Source organism: Pristiophorus japonicus, unplaced genomic scaffold (genome assembly GCF_044704955.1).
Source record: "Pristiophorus japonicus isolate sPriJap1 unplaced genomic scaffold, sPriJap1.hap1 HAP1_SCAFFOLD_118, whole genome shotgun sequence".
In the NCBI taxonomy this organism is placed as follows: Eukaryota; Metazoa; Chordata; class Chondrichthyes; family Pristiophoridae; genus Pristiophorus; species Pristiophorus japonicus.
Window position 1 is genome coordinate 1,312,467 of NW_027250842.1, and position 20,652 is coordinate 1,333,118.

General features: G+C 57.1%; 1 protein-coding gene across 5 annotated transcripts in view; it reads right to left on the bottom strand.

Moving 5' to 3' along the window:
- LOC139242047 (eukaryotic translation initiation factor 4H-like) overlaps nucleotides 1-20,652 on the bottom strand; it is a 54,759-nt gene that overhangs the window by 26,988 nt on the left and 7,119 nt on the right. The window lies entirely within an intron of this gene.

A 20,652-nucleotide genomic window follows, 5' to 3' on the forward strand; every position in this document is an offset into this window, starting at 1 on the left:
ATTAGGAACAGGAGGAGGCCCATTCAGCCCCTCGAGCCTGTTACACAGGAACAGGAGGAGGCCCATTCAGCCCCTCGAGCCTGTTACATTAGGAACAGGAGGAGGCCCATTCAGCCCCTCGAGCCTGTTGCATTAGGAACAGGAGGAGGCCCATTCAGCCCCTCGAGCCTGTTACATTAGGAACAGGAGGAGGCCCATTCAGCCCCTCGAGCCTGTTACACAGGAACAGGAGGAGGCCCATTCAGCCCCTCGAGCCTGTTACACAGGAACAGGAGGAGGCCCATTCAGCCCCTCGAGCCTGTTGCACAGGAACAGGAGGAGTCCCATTCAGCCCCTCGAGCCTGTTACACAGGAACAGGAGGAGGCCCATTCAGCCCCTCGAGCCTGTTACACAGGAACAGGAGGAGGCCCATTCAGCCCCTCGAGCCTGTTACACAGGAACAGGAGGAGGCCATTCAGCCCCTCGAGCCTGTTACACAGGAACAGGAGGAGGCCATTCAGCCCCTCGAGCCTGTTACACAGGAACAGGAGGAGGCCCATTCAGCCCCTCGAGCCTGTTACACAGGAACAGGAGGAGGCCATTCAGCCCCTCGAGCCTGTTACATTAGCAACAGGAGGAGGCCCATTCAGCCCCTCGAGCCTGTTACATTAGGAACAGGAGGAAGCCATTCAGCCCCTCAAGCCTGTTCTGTCATTCAATGAGATCATGGCAGATCTGCAATCTAACTCGACATACCCACCCATCTTTGACCCACATACTCTAATGCCTTTGGTTAACAGAAAGCTACCAACCTACAATTTAAAATGAACAATTAAATCCAGCATCAATTGCCCTTTGGCAACTCCCCTCAGACAGTGCGGCACTCCCTCAGTACCGCCCCTCCGACAGTGCGGTACTCCCTCAGTACTGCCCCTCCGACAGTGCGGTGCTCCCTCAGTACTGCCCCTCCGACAGTGCGGCTCTCCCTCAGTACTGCCCCTCCGACAGTGCGGTGCTCCCTCAGTACCGCCCCTCCGACAGTGCGGTGCTCCCTCAGTACTGCCCCTCCGACAGTGCGGCGCTCCCTCAGTACTGCCCCTCCGACAGTGCAGTGCGGTGCTCCCTCAGTACTGCCCCTCCGACAGCGCGGCACTCCCTCAGTACTGCCCCTCCGACAGTGCAGTGCGGTGCTCCCTCAGTACTGCCCCTCCGACAGTGCGGCGCTCCCTCAGTACTGCCCCTCCGACAGTGCAGTGCGGCGCTCCCTCAGTACTGCCCCTCCGACAGTGCGGCGCTCCCTCAGTACTGCCCCTCCGACAGTGCAGTGCGGTGCTCCCTCAGTACTGCCCCTCCGACAGTGCGGCGCTCCCTCAGTACTGCCCCTCCGACAGTGCAGTGCGGCGCTCCCTCAGTACTGCCCCTCCGACAGCGCGGCACTCCCTCAGTACCGCCCCTCCAACAGTGCAGTGCGGCGCTCCCTCAGTACTGCCCCTCCGACAGCGCGGCGCTCCCTCAGTACTGCCCCTCCGACAGTGCAGTGCGGCGCTCCCTCAGTACTGCCCCTCCGACAGCGCGGCGCTCCCTCAGTACTGCCCCTCCGACAGTGCAGTGCGGTGCTCCCTCAGTACTGCCCCTCCGACAGCGCGGCGCTCCCTCGACCGGTCATCCCAGACTTTTGTGCTCAAGTCTCTGGACTGGGACTCAAACCCACAACCGTCCGACTCAGAGACGAGGGGGCTGCTCACTGAGGCAGGGATGACATCTCAGAACAACACTCACCCCCTCCCGCTAACCACAAGGAGCCCCCGCAGGTCAGAGAGAGGCGCGATGAGCCACGGGCAGGAGGCCATTCAGCCCCTCGAACCTGCTCCCCTGTTCAATCACATCAGACACAGGAGGCGGCCATTCTGCCCATTCCTGCTGTGCCCGCTCACTGGAAGAGCGGCCGTGTTTAACACCCACCGCTTGGTGCGTAACCCCTGTCAGTTCTTCATCCCCGGGTACCCGCCCAACCAACCCGCGGAGAACCAGCGATGTCCCAGCTTTCCCCACCGTTTCCCGTCGAGCTCTCCGGCTCCCGACAACGCTCCCAGGGAAAATACATTTGTCCTCGACTCCCCTCCAGATCTTTCGCCGACGGTCTGGAGCACCAAGGGTTATTGTCGACTCCGTCAAAGTCTCTCATCATCTTGCAAACCTCTATTCGGTCACAAGAACAGAAGAAACAGGAGCAGGAGTCGGCCATTCGGCCCCTCGAGCCCTGCTCCGCCATTTAATACCACCGTGGGCTGATCCGATCATGGACTCAGCTCCACTTCCCCGCCCGCTCCCCGTAACCCTTCACTCCCTTATCGCCCAAAAATCTGTCCTTAAATATATTCAATGTCCCAGCCTCCACAGCTCTCTGGGGCAGAGAATTCCACAGATTTACAACCCTCCGAGAGAAGAAATTCCTCCTCATCTCAGTTTTAAATGGGCGGCCCCTTATTCTAAGACCATGCCCCCTAGTTCCAGTCTCCCCCCATCAGTGGGAACATCCTCTCTGCATCCACCTTGTCAAGCCCCCTCATAATCTGATACGTTTCCATAAGATCACCTCTCATTCTTCTGAACTCCAATGAGTAGAGGCCCAACCTCCTCAACCTTTCCTCATAAGTCAACCCCCTCATCCCCCGGAATCAACCGAGTGAACCTTCTCTGAACTGCCTCCAAAGCAAGTATCTCCTTTCGTAAATACGGAGAGCAAAACTGTGCACGCAGTACTCCAGGTGTGGCCTCACCAATACCCTGTATAACTGGAGCGAGACTTCCCTGCTTTTATACTCCATCCCCTTTTGCAATAAAGGCCAAGATACCATTGGCCCTTCCTGATCACTTGCTGTACCTGCATACTATCCTTTTGTGTTTCATGCACAAGTAACCCCCAGGTCCCGCTGTACTGCGGCACTTTGCAATCTTTCTCCAGTTAAAACATATTCTGTCTTTCTATTCTTCCGACCAAAGTGAATCACCCCAGATTCACCCGCATTAAACTGCACCTGCCACCTCACTGCCCACTCACTCAGTCTGTCTCGATCTCTGGCCCCCTGCCATCTTGAAGGATTTGGGTGTATGGGCAACTGGGTCTCTCGACTCAGCGACACTTTTCACGTACAGCTGTAGCTACCCACCTTGGTTCCAACACTCTGTTGGCTGGCGAAAATCTCACATTCAGATTCCGAATTTATTAATATGGAAGAACATCAGGAATAGGAGCAGGAGTGGGCCATTCGGCCCCTCGAGCCTGCTCCGCCATTTAACACGACCGTGGCTGATCCGATCATGGACTCAGCTCCACTTCCCCGCCCGCTCCCCATAACCCCTTCACTCCCTTATCGCCCAAAAATCTCTCTGCCTTAAATATATTCAGTTGTCCAGGGCCATGCCGTGGATCTTGATGACTAGGGGGGGCAGCGCTGTGCGGTGAGGACAGGCTGGTGGAGGTCCTTTGTCTTACGGATGTTTAGCGTAAGGCCCCTGCTTTCGTACACCTCAGTAAATATGTCAACTATGTCCTGGAGTTCAGCCTGTGTGCACGCAGACGTGTGTGTGTGTGTGTGTGTGTGTGCGCACTCCCTTATCTCGGGAGCCTCTTATCAATAAGAGCAGACATTGGCGACGAGATCCAACACCGCCTCCAGTGCGCCAGTGCAGCCTTCGGCCGCCTGAGGAAAAGAGTGTTTGAAGACCAGGCCCCTCAAATCCACCACCCAGCTCATGGTCTACAGGGCTGTAGTGATACCCGCCCTCCTGTGTGGCTCAGAGACATGGACCATGTACAGTAGGTATCTCACCCCCAGCTCATGGTCTACAGGGCTGTAGTGATACCCGCCCTCCTGTATGGCTCAGAGACACGGACCATGTACAGTAGGTATCTCACCACCGAGCTCATGGTCTACAGGGCTGTAGTGATACCCGCCCTCCTGTGTGGCTCAGAGACATGGACCATGTACAGTAGGTATCTCACCCCCAGCTCATGGTCTACAGGGCTGTAGTGATACCCACCCTCCTGTATGGCTCAGAGACATGGACCGTGTACAGTAGGTATCTCACCCCCAGCTCATGGTCTACAGGGCTGTAGTGATACCCGCCCTCCTGTATGGCTCAGAGACACGGACCATGTACAGTAGGTATCTCACCCCCAGCTCATGGTCTACAGGGCTGTGGTGATACCCGCCCTCCTGTGTGGCTCAGAGACATGGACCGTGTACAGTAGGTATCTCACCCCCAGCTCATGGTCTACAGGGCTGTGGTGATACCCGCCCTCCTGTATGGCTCAGAGACATGGACCATGTACAGTAGACGCCTCGAGTCGCTGGAGAAATACCACCAACGCTGTCTCCGCAAGATCCTGCAAATCCCCCCGGGAGGACAGACGCACCAACGTTAGCGTCCTCGACCAGGCCCGACATCCCCAGCATCGAAGCACTGACCACACTCGACCAACTCCGCTGGGCAGGGCCACATTGTCCGCATGTCCCCCCCCCAGACACGAGACTCCCCAAAGCAAGTGCTCTACTCGGAACTCCTTCACGGGCAAACGGGCCAAAGGCGGGGCAGAGGAAACGTTACAAGGGACCCACCCTCAAAGCCCTCCCTGATATAAAGTGCAACATCCCCACCGACACCTGGGAGTCCCTGGGCCCAAAGACCAGTCCGCCCCTAAGTGGAGGGAGTGCATCCGGGAGGGGGCGCTGAGCACCTCGAGTCTCGTCGCCGAGAGCGTGCAGAAACCAAGCGCAGGCAGCGGAAGGAGCGTGCGGCAAACCAGTCCCACCCTCCCCTTCCCTCAACCACTGTCTGTCCCACCTGTGACAGGGGACTGTGGTTCCCCGTATTGGGACTGTTCAGCCACCTAAGGACTCATGTTCAGAGTGGAGGCAAGTCTTCCTCGATCCCGAGGGGCTGCCTATGAAGATGATGATGAAATATATTCAACGTCCCAGCCTCCACAGCTCTCTGGGGCAGAGAAGTCCACAGATTTACAACCCTCTGAGAGAAGAAATTCCTCCTCATCCCAGTTTTAAATGGGCGGCCCCTTATTCTAAGACCATGCCCCCCTAGTTCTAGTCTCCCCCATCAGTGGGAACATCCTCTCTGCATCCACCTTGTCGAGCCCCCCTCATAATCTGATACGTTTCGATAAGATCACACCTCATTCTTCTGAATTTACTCAACCTTTCCTCATAAGTCAACCCCCTCATCTCCGGGATCAACCGCGTGAACCTTCTCCGAACTGAATTAATGTACAAGAGCCCTGGTTAGCCCACACCTGGAGCACTGTAAGCAGTTGTGGGCACCACACGTGAGGAAGGATATATTGGTTTCTGGAGGGAGTGCAGCGTGGGTTTAAACCCAGGACTGATACCCGCTCCAAGAATCGCAGAATGGTTACCGCACAGGAGGAGGCCATTCGGCCCCTCGAGCCCGTCCCGGCTCTCTACGAGACCACCTGAGCCAGTCCCACTCCCCCCGCCCTTTCCCCGTAGCCCTGCTAATCATTTCTCTCCTTCAGGGACTTATCCAGCTCCCCCTTTGAAGGCCGCGATTGAGGTGACCTGCACCTCCCTTTCAGTCCGTGCATTCCAGGTCCTAACCCCCCTCGCTGCGTAAAGAGACGTTATTCCTCACGTGGCCTTTGGTTCTTCAGCCAATCGCCTTCAATCTGTGTCCTCTGGTTCCCGACTGTCCCACCAATGGGAACAGTCTCTCTCTCTGTCTACTCTGTCCAGACCCCCTCATGATTATCAACCCCTCGAACACATCTCCTCTCAACCTTCTCTGCTCCAGGGAGAACTCCTCCAGCCTCCCCACGTAACTGAGGTCCCTCATGAAACACAAAAGGATAGTCTGCAGGTACAGCAAGTGATCAGGAAGGGCCAATGGTATCTTGGCCTTTATTGCAAAAGGGGATGGAGTATAAAAGCAGGGAAGTCTTGCTCCAGTTATACAGGGTGTTGGTGAGGCCACACCTGGAGTACTGCGTGCAGTTTTGCTCTCCGTATTTACGAAAGGATATACCTGCTGTGGAGGCAGTTCAGAGAACATAAGAAACATAAGAATTAGGAACAGGAGTAGGCCATCTAGCCCCTCGAGCCTGCTCCGCCACTCAACAAGATCATGGCTGATCTGGCCGTGGACTCAGCTCCACTTACCCGCCCTCTCCCCGTAACCCTTAATTACCTTATTGGTTAAAAATCTATCTATCCGTGACTTGAATACATTCAATGAGCTAGCCTCAACTGCTTCCTTGGGCAGAGAATTCCACAGATTCACAACCCTCTGGGGGAAGAAATTCCGTCTCAACTCGGTTTTAAATTGGCTGCCCCCGTATTTTGAGGCTGTGCCCCCTAGTTCTAGTCTCCCCGACCAGTGGAAACAACCTCTCTGCCTCGATCTTGTCTCTCCCTTTCATTATTTTCAGTGTTTCTATAAGATCACCCCTCATCCTTCTCAACTCCAACGAGTAAAGACCCAGTCTACTCACTCGGTTGATCCCGGGGGATGAGGGGGTTGACTTATGAGGAAAGGTTGAGGAGGTTGGGCCTCTACTCATTGGAATTCAGAAGAATGAGGCGCGATCTTATGGAAACGTATCAGATTATGAGGGGGGCTCGACAAGGTGGATGCAGAGAGGATGTTCCCACTGATGGGGGGAGACTAGAACTAGGGGGCATGGTCTTAGAATAAGGGGCCGCCCATTTAAAACTGAGATGAGGAGGAATTTCTTCTCTCAGAGGGTTGTAAATCTGTGGAATTCTCTGCCCCAGAGAGCTGTGGAGGCTGGGACATTGAATATGGAGATAGACAGATTTTTGAACGATAAGGGAGTAGATGGGTTATGGAGAGCGGGCGGGGAAGTGGAGCTGAGTCCATGATCCGATTGGCCATGATCGTATTAAATGGCGGAGCAGGCTCCAGGGGGCCGTATGGCCCACTCCTATGTCCTTATCCCTGGAACCATTCTGGTCAATCTCTCTCCTTCCCCCCCTTCCCCCCCCCCGGTTAACCTTCTCTGCTCTAAAGGAGAACGACCCCCCCGGCTTCTGCAGTCTCTCCACGCGACTGCAAGTTCCCCATGCCTGGAAACAGTGCCGTCAATCTCCCTCTGCGCCCTCTCCCGTGTCCTCCATACCCTTTTGCTCGAGAGCGGGCTCTGGGCAGCTGAGGCCTGGCTCGGTGCGATGACCACCAAGCCAGGGCCGCGTCCCCAACGGAAGTTAGAAGGCCGAGGGGCGACGCGATCGAAGTTGTGAAGGATGTTGAGCGGAACGGACAGGGTAGATGGAACGCAGGCATTTTCTGCTGGTTGCTGGGCGCGCGGGGGGGGAGCATAGAACTAGGGGGACATCTCAATGTTGCAGCCAGGTCCCTTCAGAGTGAAATTCGGAACCAGCTCTCCACGCACAAAGGGCTGGGAACTATCTTCTGCCCATTGATGCCGAGGGACAATTTGTCCATTTTAAACCCGAGGTTGATTCGGTTTTTTTTTTTGTTATCCAATGGCATTAAGGGATGCGAGCCAAATGCAGGGCCGCCGGGAGTTGGGTCGCAGAATCAGCCACGATCTCACTGAATGGCAGAACGGGCTCGAGGGGCCGAATGGGCCTCCTCGCTGTTCCTGAAGTTGGGGGGGGAGGTTTTTTTTTGGCGGAAGAGAGTTCCACGCTGAACATGAGAACTGGGAGCAGGAGTCGGCCATTCGGCCCCTCGAGCCTGCTCCGCCATCCAACACGATCGTGGACTCGGCTCCACTTCCCCATCACCCTCGATCGCGGCCTCGAGTATACTCAAAGACCGAGCCTCCACAGCCCTCTGGGGCAGAGAATCCCAAAGGTTCACCCCCCCCCCACCACCCCGCCCCTCTCAGTGAACAAGTTTCTCCTCATCTCCGTCCTCAATGGCCGACCCCTTATCCCGAGACTGTGTGACCCCTGGTTCTAGACTCCCCAGCCCCGGGGGGGGGAAACACCCTCCCTGTATCTACCCTGTCAAACCCCCCCCTCAGAATCTGACGTGTTTCAATCAGACCCCCTCTCATTCTTCTAAACTCCAGAGAATATCGGGCCCGGTCTACTCAAAATCGGACAATCCCCCCACCCCAGGAATCAGTCTGGTGAACCTTCGCTGCACTCCCTCTATGGCAAGTATATCCTTCCTTAGGTAAGGAGACCAGAACTGCACGCAGTACTCCAGGTGTGGCCTCACCAATACCCTGTATAACTGGAGCAAGACTTCCCTGCTTTTATACTCCATCCCCTTTGCAATAAAGGCCAAGATACCATTGGCCCTTCCTGATCACTTGCTGTACCTGCATACTAACCTTTTGTGTTTCATGCATGGGGCGACTTACGATATATGCAGGGAAGTCTTGCTCCAGTTATACAGGGTATTGGTGAGGCCACACCTGGAGTACTGCGTGCAGTTTTGCTCTCCGTATTTACGAAAGGAGATACTTGCTTTGGAGGCAGTTCAGAGAAGGTTCACTCGGTTGATTCCTGGGGATGAGGGGGTTGGACTTATGAGGAAAGGTTGAGGAGGTTGGGCCTCTACTCATTGGAATTCAGAAGAATGAGAGGCGATCTTATGGAAACGCATTAAGATTACGAGAGGGGGCTCGACAAGGTGGATGCAGAGAGGATGTTCCCACTGATGGGGGAGACTAGAACCAGGGGGCATGGTCTTAGAATAAGGGGCCACCCATTTAAAACTGAGATGGGGAGGAATTTCTTCTCGTAAATCTGTGGAATTCGCTGCCCCAGAGAGCTGTGGAAGCCGGGGACATTGAATATATCGAAGGCGGAGAGATAGACAGTTTCTTAACCGATAAGGGGATAAGGGGGCGGGCAGGGCAGGGAAGTGGAGCTGTGTCCATGACCGGATCCAGCCACGATGGTATTAAATGGCGGAGCAGGCTCGAGGGGCCGAATGGCCGACTCCTGCTCCCGTTCCTTATGTGCCTTCGATAAGGAGACCAAAACGGTGCACAATACTCCAGGTGTGGTCTCTCCAAGGCCCCGCGCAATTGTCGCAGGACTTCCAAGGACAACATTGCCATTTGCCATCCTCGCTGTACCTGCGAGCTAACCTCCTGTGTCTCTTCCGCGAGGACACCTGAAATCGCACGGCTGATGTGATCTCGGCCCCAACTCCATTTTCCTGCCTGCTCCCCGTAACCCTTGACTGCCCTGCTATCATCCTTTGCGTGAAGAAGTGTTGCCCAACGTTTGTCCTGAACGGCCTGGCTGTGATTCGAATGTTACGTCCCGTCCCATTCCGCCCCCCCAAACACCCCCCACACCCTCTCCCCGTTGTCCCGAGACTCCCCAGAGCAGCAGTAAAACATTTCTCTCTCGATCGACCCTCGCCATTCCTTTCATAAATCCGACAAGCCTGGAATCACAATCGCCCCCTTTTAACCTGCGGCATTCCAGGGAGGACAAGCCTGGTTTGCCGGGAATCTCTCCTCGTAATCGGGTATAGGGAGAGAGGGCACGGGGGGGGCGAGGGGGTAATCGGGTATAGGGAGAGGGCACAGGGGGGGCGAGGGGGGTAATTGGGTATAGGGAGAGGGCACAGGGGGGGCGAGGGGGTAATCAGGTATAGGGAGAGGGCACAGGGGGGCGAGGGGGGTAATCGGGTATAGGGAGAGGGCACGGGGGGGCGAGGGGGGTAATCGGGTATAGGGAGAGGGCACGGGGGGGGGGCAAGGGGGGTAATCGGGTATAGGGAGAGGGCACAGGGGGGCGAGGGGGGTAATCGGGTATAGGGAGAGGGCACAGGGGGGGGCGAGGGGGTAATCGGGTATAGGGAGAGGGCACGGGGGGGGGGGGGCGAGGGGCTAAACGGGTATAGGGAGAGGGCACAGGGGGGGTGGGGGGGGGGTAATCGGGTATAGGGAGAGGGCACAGGGGGGGGCGAGGGGGTAATCGGGTATAGGGAGAGGGCACAGGGGGGGGCGAGGGGGGTAATCGGGTATAGGGAGAGGGCACAGGGGGGGCGAGGGGGTAATCGGGTATAGGGAGAGGGCACAGGGGGGGCGAGGGGGTAATCAGGTATAGGGAGAGGGCACAGGGGGGGGGGCGAGGGGGGTAATCGGGTATAGGGAGAGGGCACAGGGGGGGCGAGGGGGTAATCGGGTATAGGGAGAGGGCACAGGGGGGGCGAGGGGGTAATCGGGTATAGGGAGAGGGCACAGGGGGGGCGAGGGGGGTAATCGGGTATAGGGAGAGGGCACAGGGGGGCGAGGGGGGTAATCGGGTATAGGGAGAGGGCACAGGGGGGGCGAGGGGGGTAATTGGGTATAGGGAGAGGGCACAGGGGGGCGAGGGGGGTAATCGGGTATAGGGAGAGGGCACAGGGGGGGCGAGGGGGTAATCGGGTATAGGGAGAGGGCACAGGGGTGGCGAGGGGGTAATCGGGTATAGGGAGAGGGCACGGGGGGGCGAGGGGGTAATCGGGTATAGGGAGAGGGCACAGGGGGGGCGAGGGGGTAATCAGGTATAGGGAGAGGGCACAGGGGGGGGCGAGGGGGGTAATTGGGTATAGGGAGAGGGCACAGGGGGGGCGAGGGGGTAATCAGGTATAGGGAGAGGGCACAGGGGGGCGAGGGGGGTAATCGGGTATAGGGAGAGGGCACGGGGGCGAGGGGGTAATCGGGTATAGGGAGAGGGCACAGGGGGGCGAGGGGGGTAATCGGGTATAGGGAGAGGGCACAGGGGGGGCGAGGGGGGTAATTGGGTATAGGGAGAGAGGGCACAGGGGGGGCAAGGGGGGTAATTGGGTATAGGGAGAGGGCACAGGGGGGCGAGGGGGGTAATCGGGTATAGGGAGAGGGCACAGGGGGGGGCGAGGGGGGTAATTGGGTATAGGGAGAGGGCACAGGGGGGCGAGGGGGGTAATCGGGTATAGGGAGAGGGCACGGGGGGGCGAGGGGGTAATCGGGTATAGGGAGAGGGCACAGGGGGGCGAGGGGGTAATCGGGTATAGGGAGAGGGCACAGGGGGGCGAGGGGGTAATTGGGTATAGGGAGAGGGCACAGGGGGGCGAGGGGGTAATTGGGTATAGGGAGAGGGCACAGGGGGGGCGAGGGGGGTAATTGGGTATAGGGAGAGAGGGCACGGGGGGGGCAAGGGGGGTAATTGGGTATAGGGAGAGAGGGCACGGGGGGGCGAGGGGGTAATCGGGTATAGGGAGAGGGCACAGGGGGGCGAGGGGGTAATCGGGTATGGCTCGGTCAGGGAGAGGGCGATGGGGTAAAAGGGGAAAGGTCATGGCAGCAGATTGGGGAGGCGGAGTCTAAAAGAGAGGGGGGGGTCTGGGTATTGATAAATTGCCTCACCCCCTCCCTGGGTATATGAGGGGGGGTCTGGGTATTGATCAATTGCCTCACCCCCTCCCTGGGTATATAAGGGGGGAAAGGGGGGTCTGGGTATTGATCAATTGCCTCACCCCCTCCCTGGGTATATAAGGGGGGAGAAGGGGGTCTGGGTATTGATCAATTGCCTCACCCCCTCCCTGGGTATATAAGGGGGGAGAGGGGGGTCTGGGTATTGATCAATTGCCTCACCCCCTCCCTGGGTATATAAGGGGAGGGGGGGGTCTGGGTATTGATCAATTGCCTCACCCCCTCCCTGGGTATATAAGGGGAGAGGGGGGTCTGGGTATTGATCAATTGCCTCACCCCCTCCCTGGGTATATAAGGGGAGAGGGGGGGTCTGGGTATTGATCAATTGCCTCACCCCCTCCCTGGGTATATAAGGGGAGAGGGGGGTCTGGGTATTGATCAATTGCCTCACCCCCTCCCTGGGTATATAAGGGGGGAGAGGGGGGGTCTGGGTATTGATCAATTGCCTCACCCCCTCCCTGGGTATATAAGGGGGAGAGGGGGGTCTGGGTATTGATCAATTGCCTCACCCCCTCCCTGGGTATATAAGGGGGGAGAGGGGGGGTCTGGGTATTGATCAATTGCCTCACCCCCTCCCTGGGTATATAAGGGGGGAGAGGGGGGTCTGGGTATTGATCAATTGCCTCACCCCCTCCCTGGGTATATAAGGGGAGAGGGGGGTCTGGGTATTGATCAATTGCCTCACCCCCTCCCTGGGTATATAAGGGGAGAGAGGGGTCTGGGTATTGATCAATTGCCTCACCCCCTCCCTGGGTATATAAGGGGAGAGGGGGGTCTGGGTATTGATCAATTGCCTCACCCCCTCCCTGGGTATATAAGGGGGGAGAGGGGGGTCTGGGTATTGATCAATTGCCTCACCCCCTCCCTGGGTATATAAGGGGAGAGGGGGGTCTGGGTATTGATCAATTGCCTCACCCCCTCCCTGGGTATATAAGGGGGGAGAGGGGGGTCTGGGTATTGATCAATTGCCTCACCCCCTCCCTGGGTATATAAGGGGAGAGGGGGGGTCTGGGTATTGATCAATTGCCTCACCCCCTCCCTGGGTATATAAGGGGAGAGGTGGGGTCTGGGTATTGATCAATTGCCTCACCCCCTCCCTGGGTATATAAGGGGAGAGGGGGGTCTGGGTATTGATCAATTGCCTCACCCCCTCCCTGGATATATAAGGGGAGAGGTGGGGTCTGGGTATTGATCAATTGCCTCACCCCCTCCCTGGGTATATAAGGGGGGAGAGGGGGGTCTGGGTATTGATCAATTGCCTCACCCCCTCCCTGGGTATATAAGGGGAGAGGGGGGGTCTGGGTATTGATCAATTGCCTCACCCCCTCCCTGGTTATATAAGGGGGGAGGGGGGGTCTGGGTATTGATCAATTGCCTCACCCCCTCCCTGGGTATATAAGGGGGAGAGGGGGGTCTGGGTATTGATCAATTGCCTCACCCCCTCCCTGGGTATATAAGGGGAGAGGGGGGGTCTGGGTATTGATCAATTGCCTCACCCCCTCCCTGGGTATATAAGGGGGGAGAGGGGGGTCTGGGTATTGATCAATTGCCTCACCCCCTCCCTGGGTATATAAGGGGAGAGGGGGGTCTGGGTATTGATCAATTGCCTCACCCCCTCCCTGGGTATATCAGGGGAGAGAGGGGGGTCTGGGTATTGATCAATTGTCTCACCCCCTCCCTGGGTATATCAGGGGAGAGAGGGGGGTCTGGGTATTGATCAATTGCCTCACCCCCTCCCTGGGTATATAAGGGGAGAGGGGGGTCTGGGTATTGATCAATTGTCTCACCCCCTCCCTGGGTATATAAGGGGGGAGAGGGGGGTCTGGGTATTGATCAATTGCCTCACCCCCTCCCTGGGTATATCAGGGGAGAGAGGGGGGTCTGGGTATTGATCAATTGCCTCACCCCCTCCCTGGGTATATAAGGGGAGAGGGGGGTCTGGGTATTGATCAATTGTCTCACCCCCTCCCTGGGTATATAAGGGGAGAGGGGGTCTGGGTATTGATCAATTGCCTCACCCCCTCCCTGGGTATATAAGGGGGGAGGGGGGGGGTCTGGGTATTGATCAATTGCCTCACCCCCTCCCTGGGTATATAAGGGGAGAGGGGGGGGTCTGGGTATTGATCAATTGCCTCACCCCCTCCCTGGGTATATAAGGGGAGAGGGGGGTCTGGGTATTGATCAATTGCCTCACCCCCTCCCTGGGTATATAAGGGGAGAGAGGGGGGTCTGGGTATTGATCAATTGCCTCACCCCCTCCCTGGGTATATCAGGGGAGAGAGGGGGGTCTGGGTATTGATCAATTGCCTCACCCCCTCCCTGGGTATATCAGGGGAGAGAGGGGGGTCTGGGTATTGATCAATTGCCTCACCCCCTCCCTGGGTATATAAGGGGAGAGGGGGGGTCTGGGTATTGATCAATTGCCTCACCCCCTCCCTGGGTATATAAGGGGGGAGGGGGGGTCTGGGTATTGATCAATTGCCTCACCCCCTCCCTGGGTATATAAGGGGAGAGGGGGGTCTGGGTATTGATCAATTGCCTCACCCCCTCCCTGGGTATATAAGGGGAGAGGGGGGGTCTGGGTATTGATCAATTGCCTCACCCCCTCCCTGGGTATATAAGGGGAGAGGGGGGTCTGGGTATTGATCAATTGCCTCACCCCCTCCCTGGGTAAAAAGGGGGAGAGGGGGGGTCTGGGTATTGATCAATTGCCTCACCCCCTCCCTGGGTATATAAGGGGAGAGGGGGGTCTGGGTATTGATCAATTGCCTCACCCCCTCCCTGGGTATATAAGGGGAGAGGGGGGGTCTGGGTATTGATCAATTGCCTCACCCCCTCCCTGGGTATATAAGGGGGGAGAGGGGGGTCTGGGTATTGATCAATTGCCTCACCCCCTCCCTGGGTATATAAGGGGTGAGAGGGGGGTCTGGGTATTGATCAATTGTCTCACCCCCTCCCTGGGTATATAAGGGGGGAGAGGGGGGTCTGGGTATTGATCAATTGCCTCACCCCCTCCCTGGGTATATAAGGGGAGAGGGGGGTCTGGGTATTGATCAATTGCCTCACCCCCTCCCTGGGTATATAAGGGGGGAGGGGGGGGGGTCTGGGTATTGATCAATTGCCTCACCCCCTCCCTGGGTATATAAGGGGAGAGGGGGGTCTGGGTATTGATCAATTGCCTCACCCCCTCCCTGGGTATATAAGGGGGAGAGAGGGGTCTGGGTATTGATCAATTGCCTCACCCCCTCCCTGGGTATATAAGGGGGGAGAGGGGGGTCTGGGTATTGATCAATTGCCTCACCCCCTCCCTGGGTATATAAGGGGGGAGGGGGGGGTCTGGGTATTGATCAATTGCCTCACCCCCTCCCTGGGTATATAAGGGGAGAGGGGGGTCTGGGTATTGATCAATTGCCTCACCCCCTCCCTGGGTATATAAGGGGAGAGGTGGGGTCTGGGTATTGATCAATTGCCTCACCCCCTCCCTGGGTATATAAGGGGAGAGGGGGGTCTGGGTATTGATCAATTGCCTCACCCCCTCCCTGGGTATATAAGGGGAGAGGGGGGGTCTGGGTATTGATCAATTGCCTCACCCCCTCCCTGGGTATATAAGGGGAGAGGGGGGTCTGGGTATTGATCAATTGCCTCACCCCCTCCCTGGGTATATAAGGGGGGAGAGGGGGGTCTGGGTATTGATCAATTGCCTCACCCCCTCCCTGGGTATATAAGGGGAGAGGGGGGGTCTGGGTATTGATCAATTGCCTCACCCCCTCCCTGGGTATATAAGGGGGAGAGGTGGGGTCTGGGTATTGATCAATTGCCTCACCCCCTCCCTGGGTATATAAGGGGAGAGGGGGGTCTGGGTATTGATCAATTGCCTCACCCCCTCCCTGGGTATATAAGGGGAGAGGTGGGGTCTGGGTATTGATCAATTGCCTCACCCCCTCCCTGGGTATATAAGGGGGGAGAGGGGGGTCTGGGTATTGATCAATTGCCTCACCCCCTCCCTGGGTATATAAGGGGAGAGGGGGGGTCTGGGTATTGATCAATTGCCTCACCCCCTCCCTGGGTATATAAGGGGGGAGGGGGGGTCTGGGTATTGATCAATTGCCTCACCCCCTCCCTGGGTATATAAGGGGGAGAGGGGGGTCTGGGTATTGATCAATTGCCTCACCCCCTCCCTGGGTATATAAGGGGAGAGGGGGGGTCTGGGTATTGATCAATTGCCTCACCCCCTCCCTGGGTATATAAGGGGGGAGAGGGGGGTCTGGGTATTGATCAATTGCCTCACCCCCTCCCTGGGTATACAAGGGGAGAGGGGGGTCTGGGTATTGATCAATTGCCTCACCCCCTCCCTGGGTATATAAGGGGAGAGGTGGGGTCTGGGTATTGATCAATTGCCTCACCCCCTCCCTGGGTATATAAGGGGGAGAGGGGGGTCTGGGTATTGATCAATTGCCTCACCCCCTCCCTGGGTATATAAGGGGGAGAGGGGGGGTCTGGGTATTGATCAATTGCCTCACCCCCTCCCTGGGTATATAAGGGGGGAGGGGGGGTCTGGGTATTGATCAATTGCCTCACCCCCTCCCTGGGTATATAAGGGGGAGAGGGGGGTCTGGGTATTGATCAATTGCCTCACCCCCTCCCTGGGTATATAAGGGGAGAGGGGGGGTCTGGGTATTGATCAATTGCCTCACCCCCTCCCTGGGTATATAAGGGGGGAGAGGGGGGTCTGGGTATTGATCAATTGCCTCACCCCCTCCCTGGGTATATAAGGGGAGAGGGGGGTCTGGGTATTGATCAATTGCCTCACCCCCTCCCTGGGTATATCAGGGGAGAGAGGGGGTCTGGGTATTGATCAATTGTCTCACCCCCTCCCTGGGTATATCAGGGGAGAGAGGGGGGTCTGGGTATTGATCAATTGCCTCACCCCCTCCCTGGGTATATAAGGGGAGAGGGGGGTCTGGGTATTGATCAATTGTCTCACCCCCTCCCTGGGTATATAAGGGGGGAGAGGGGGGTCTGGGTATTGATCAATTGCCTCACCCCCTCCCTGGGTATATCAGGGGAGAGAGGGGGGTCTGGGTATTGATCAATTGCCTCACCCCCTCCCTGGGTATATAAGGGGAGAGGGGGGTCTGGGTATTGATCAATTGTCTCACCCCCTCCCTGGGTATATAAGGGGAGAGGGGGGTCTGGGTATTGATCAATTGCCTCACCCCCTCCCTGGGTATATCAGGGGGAGGGGGGGGTCTGGGTATTGATCAATTGCCTCACCCCCTCCCTGGGTATATAAGGGGAGAGGGGGGGTCTGGGTATTGATCAATTGCCTCACCCCCTCCCTGGGTATATAAGGGGAGAGGGGGGTCTGGGTATTGATCAATTGCCTCACCCCCTCCCTGGGTATATAAGGGGAGAGGGGGGTCTGGGTATTGATCAATTGCCTCACCCCCTCCCTGGGTATATAAGGGGAGAGGGGGGTCTGGGTATTGATCAATTGCCTCACCCCCTCCCTGGGTATATAAGGGGAGAGGGGGGTCTGGGTATTGATCAATTGCCTCACCCCCTCCCTGGGTATATAAGGGGGAGAGGGGGGTCTGGGTATTGATCAATTGCCTCACCCCCTCCCTGGGTATATAAGGGGAGAGGGGGGGTCTGGGTATTGATCAATTGCCTCACCCCCTCCCTGGGTATATAAGGGGGGAGAGGGGGGTCTGGGTATTGATCAATTGCCTCACCCCCTCCCTGGGTATATAAGGGGAGAGAGGGGGTCTGGGTATTGATCAATTGCCTCACCCCCTCCCTGGGTATATAAGGGGAGAGAGGGGGGTCTGGGTATTGATCAATTGCCTCACCCCCTCCCTGGGTATATAAGGAGAGGGGGGTCTGGGTATTGATCAATTGCCTCACCCCCTCCCTGGGTATATAAGGGGAGAGGGGGGGTCTGGGTATTGATCAATTGCCTCACCCCCTCCCTGGGTATATCAGGGGAGAGAGGGGGGGTCTGGGTATTGATCAATTGTCTCACCCCCTCCCTGGGTATATCAGGGGAGAGAGGGGGTCTGGGTATTGATCAATTGCCTCACCCCCTCCCTGGGTATATAAGGGGAGAGGGGGGTCTGGGTATTGATCAATTGTCTCACCCCCTCCCTGGGTATATAAGGGGGGAGAGGGGGGTCTGGGTATTGATCAATTGCCTCACCCCCTCCCTGGGTATATCAGGGGAGAGAGGGGGTCTGGGTATTGATCAATTGCCTCACCCCCTCCCTGGGTATATCAGGGGAGAGAGGGGGGTCTGGGTATTGATCAATTGTCTCACCCCCTCCCTGGGTATATCAGGGGAGAGAGGGGGTCTGGGTATTGATCAATTGCCTCACCCCTCCCTGGGTATATAAGGGGAGAGGGGGGTCTGGGTATTGATCAATTGTCTCACCCCTCCCTGGGTATATAAGGGGGGAGAGGGGGTCTGGGTATTGATCAATTGCCTCACCCCCTCCCTGGGTATATCAGGGGAGAGAGGGGGGTCTGGGTATTGATCAATTGCCTCACCCCCTCCCTGGGTATATAAGGGGAGAGGGGGGTCTGGGTATTGATCAATTGCCTCACCCCCTCCCTGGGTATATAAGGGGAGAGGTGGGGTCTGGGTATTGATCAATTGCCTCACCCCTCCCTGGGTATATAAGGGGAGAGGGGGGTCTGGGTATTGATCAATTGCCTCACCCCCTCCCTGGGTATATAAGGGGAGAGGTGGGGTCTGGGTATTGATCAATTGCCTCACCCCCTCCCTGGGTATATAAGGGGGGAGAGGGGGGTCTGGGTATTGATCAATTGCCTCACCCCCTCCCTGGGTATATAAGGGGAGAGGGGGGGTCTGGGTATTGATCAATTGCCTCACCCCCTCCCTGGGTATATAAGGGGGGAGGGGGGGTCTGGGTATTGATCAATTGCCTCACCCCCTCCCTGGGTATATAAGGGGGAGAGGGGGGTCTGGGTATTGATCAATTGCCTCACCCCCTCCCTGGGTATATAAGGGGAGAGGGGGGTCTGGGTATTGATCAATTGCCTCACCCCTCCCTGGGTATATAAGGGGGGAGAGGGGGTCTGGGTATTGATCAATTGCCTCACCCCCTCCCTGGGTATACAAGGGGAGAGGGGGGTCTGGGTATTGATCAATTGCCTCACCCCCTCCCTGGGTATATAAGGGGAGAGGTGGGGTCTGGGTATTGATCAATTGCCTCACCCCCTCCTGGGTATATAAGGGGGGAGAGGGGGGTCTGGGTATTGATCAATTGCCTCACCCCCTCCCTGGGTATATAAGGGGAGAGGGGGGGTCTGGGTATTGATCAATTGCCTCACCCCCTCCCTGGGTATATAAGGGGGGAGGGGGGGTCTGGGTATTGATCAATTGCCTCACCCCCTCCCTGGGTATATAAGGGGGAGAGGGGGGTCTGGGTATTGATCAATTGCCTCACCCCCTCCCTGGGTATATAAGGGGAGAGGGGGGGTCTGGGTATTGATCAATTGCCTCACCCCCTCCCTGGGTATATAAGGGGGGAGAGGGGGTCTGGGTATTGATCAATTGCCTCACCCCCTCCCTGGGTATATAAGGGGAGAGGGGGGTCTGGGTATTGATCATTGCCTCACCCCCTCCCTGGGTATATCAGGGGAGAGAGGGGGGTCTGGGTATTGATCAATTGTCTCACCCCCTCCCTGGGTAAATCAGGGGAGAGAGGGGGGTCTGGGTATTGATCAATTGCCTCACCCCCTCCCTGGGTATATAAGGGGAGAGGGGGGTCTGGGTATTGATCAATTGTCTCACCCCCTCCCTGGGTATATAAGGGGGGAGAGGGGGTCTGGGTATTGATCAATTGCCTCACCCCCTCCCTGGGTATATCAGGGGAGAGAGGGGGGTCTGGGTATTGATCAATTGCCTCACCCCTCCCTGGGTATATAAGGGGAGAGGGGGGTCTGGGTATTGATCAATTGTCTCACCCCCTCCCTGGGTATATAAGGGAGAGGGGGTCTGGGTATTGATCAATTGCCTCACCCCCTCCCTGGGTATATCAGGGGGGAGGGGGGGGGTCTGGGTATTGATCAATTGCCTCACCCCCTCCCTGGGTATATAAGGGGAGAGGGGGGGTCTGGGTATTGATCAATTGCCTCACCCCCTCCCTGGGTATATAAGGGGAGAGGGGGGGTCTGGGTATTGATCAATTGCCTCACCCCCTCCCTGGGTATATAAGGGGAGAGGGGGGTCTGGGTATTGATCAATTGCCTCACCCCCTCCCTGGGTATATAAGGGGAGAGGGGGGTCTGGGTATTGATCAATTGCCTCACCCCCTCCCTGGGTATATAAGGGGAGAGGGGGGTCTGGGTATTGATCAATTGCCTCACCCCCTCCCTGGGTATATAAGGGGGAGAGGGGGTCTGGGTATTGATCAATTGCCTCACCCCCTCCCTGGGTATATAAGGGGAGAGGGGGGTCTGGGTATTGATCAATTGCCTCACCCCCTCCCTGGGTATATAAGGGGGAGAGGGGGTCTGGGTATTGATCAATTGCCTCACCCCCTCCCTGGGTATATAAGGGGAGAGAGGGGGTCTGGGTATTGATCAATTGCCTCACCCCCTCCCTGGGTATATAAGGGGAGAGAGGGGGTCTGGGTATTGATCAATTGCCTCACCCCTCCCTGGGTATATAAGGGGAGAGGGGGGTCTGGGTATTGATCAATTGCCTCACCCCCTCCCTGGGTATATAAGGGGAGAGGGGGGGTCTGGGTATTGATCAATTGCCTCACCCCCTCCCTGGGTATATCAGGGGAGAGAGGGGGGTCTGGGTATTGATCAATTGTCTCACCCCCTCCCTGGGTATATCAGGGGAGAGAGGGGGGTCTGGGTATTGATCAATTGCCTCACCCCCTCCCTGGGTATATAAGGGGAGAGGGGGGTCTGGGTATTGATCAATTGTCTCACCCCCTCCCTGGGTATATAAGGGGGGAGAGGGGGTCTGGGTATTGATCAATTGCCTCACCCCCTCCCTGGGTATATCAGGGGAGAGAGGGGGGTCTGGTATTGATCAATTGCCTCACCCCCTCCCTGGGTATATAAGGGGAGAGGGGGGTCTGGGTATTGATCAATTGTCTCACCCCCTCCCTGGGTATATAAGGGGAGAGGGGGGTCTGGGTATTGATCAATTGCCTCACCCCTCCCTGGGTATATAAGGGGGAGAGGG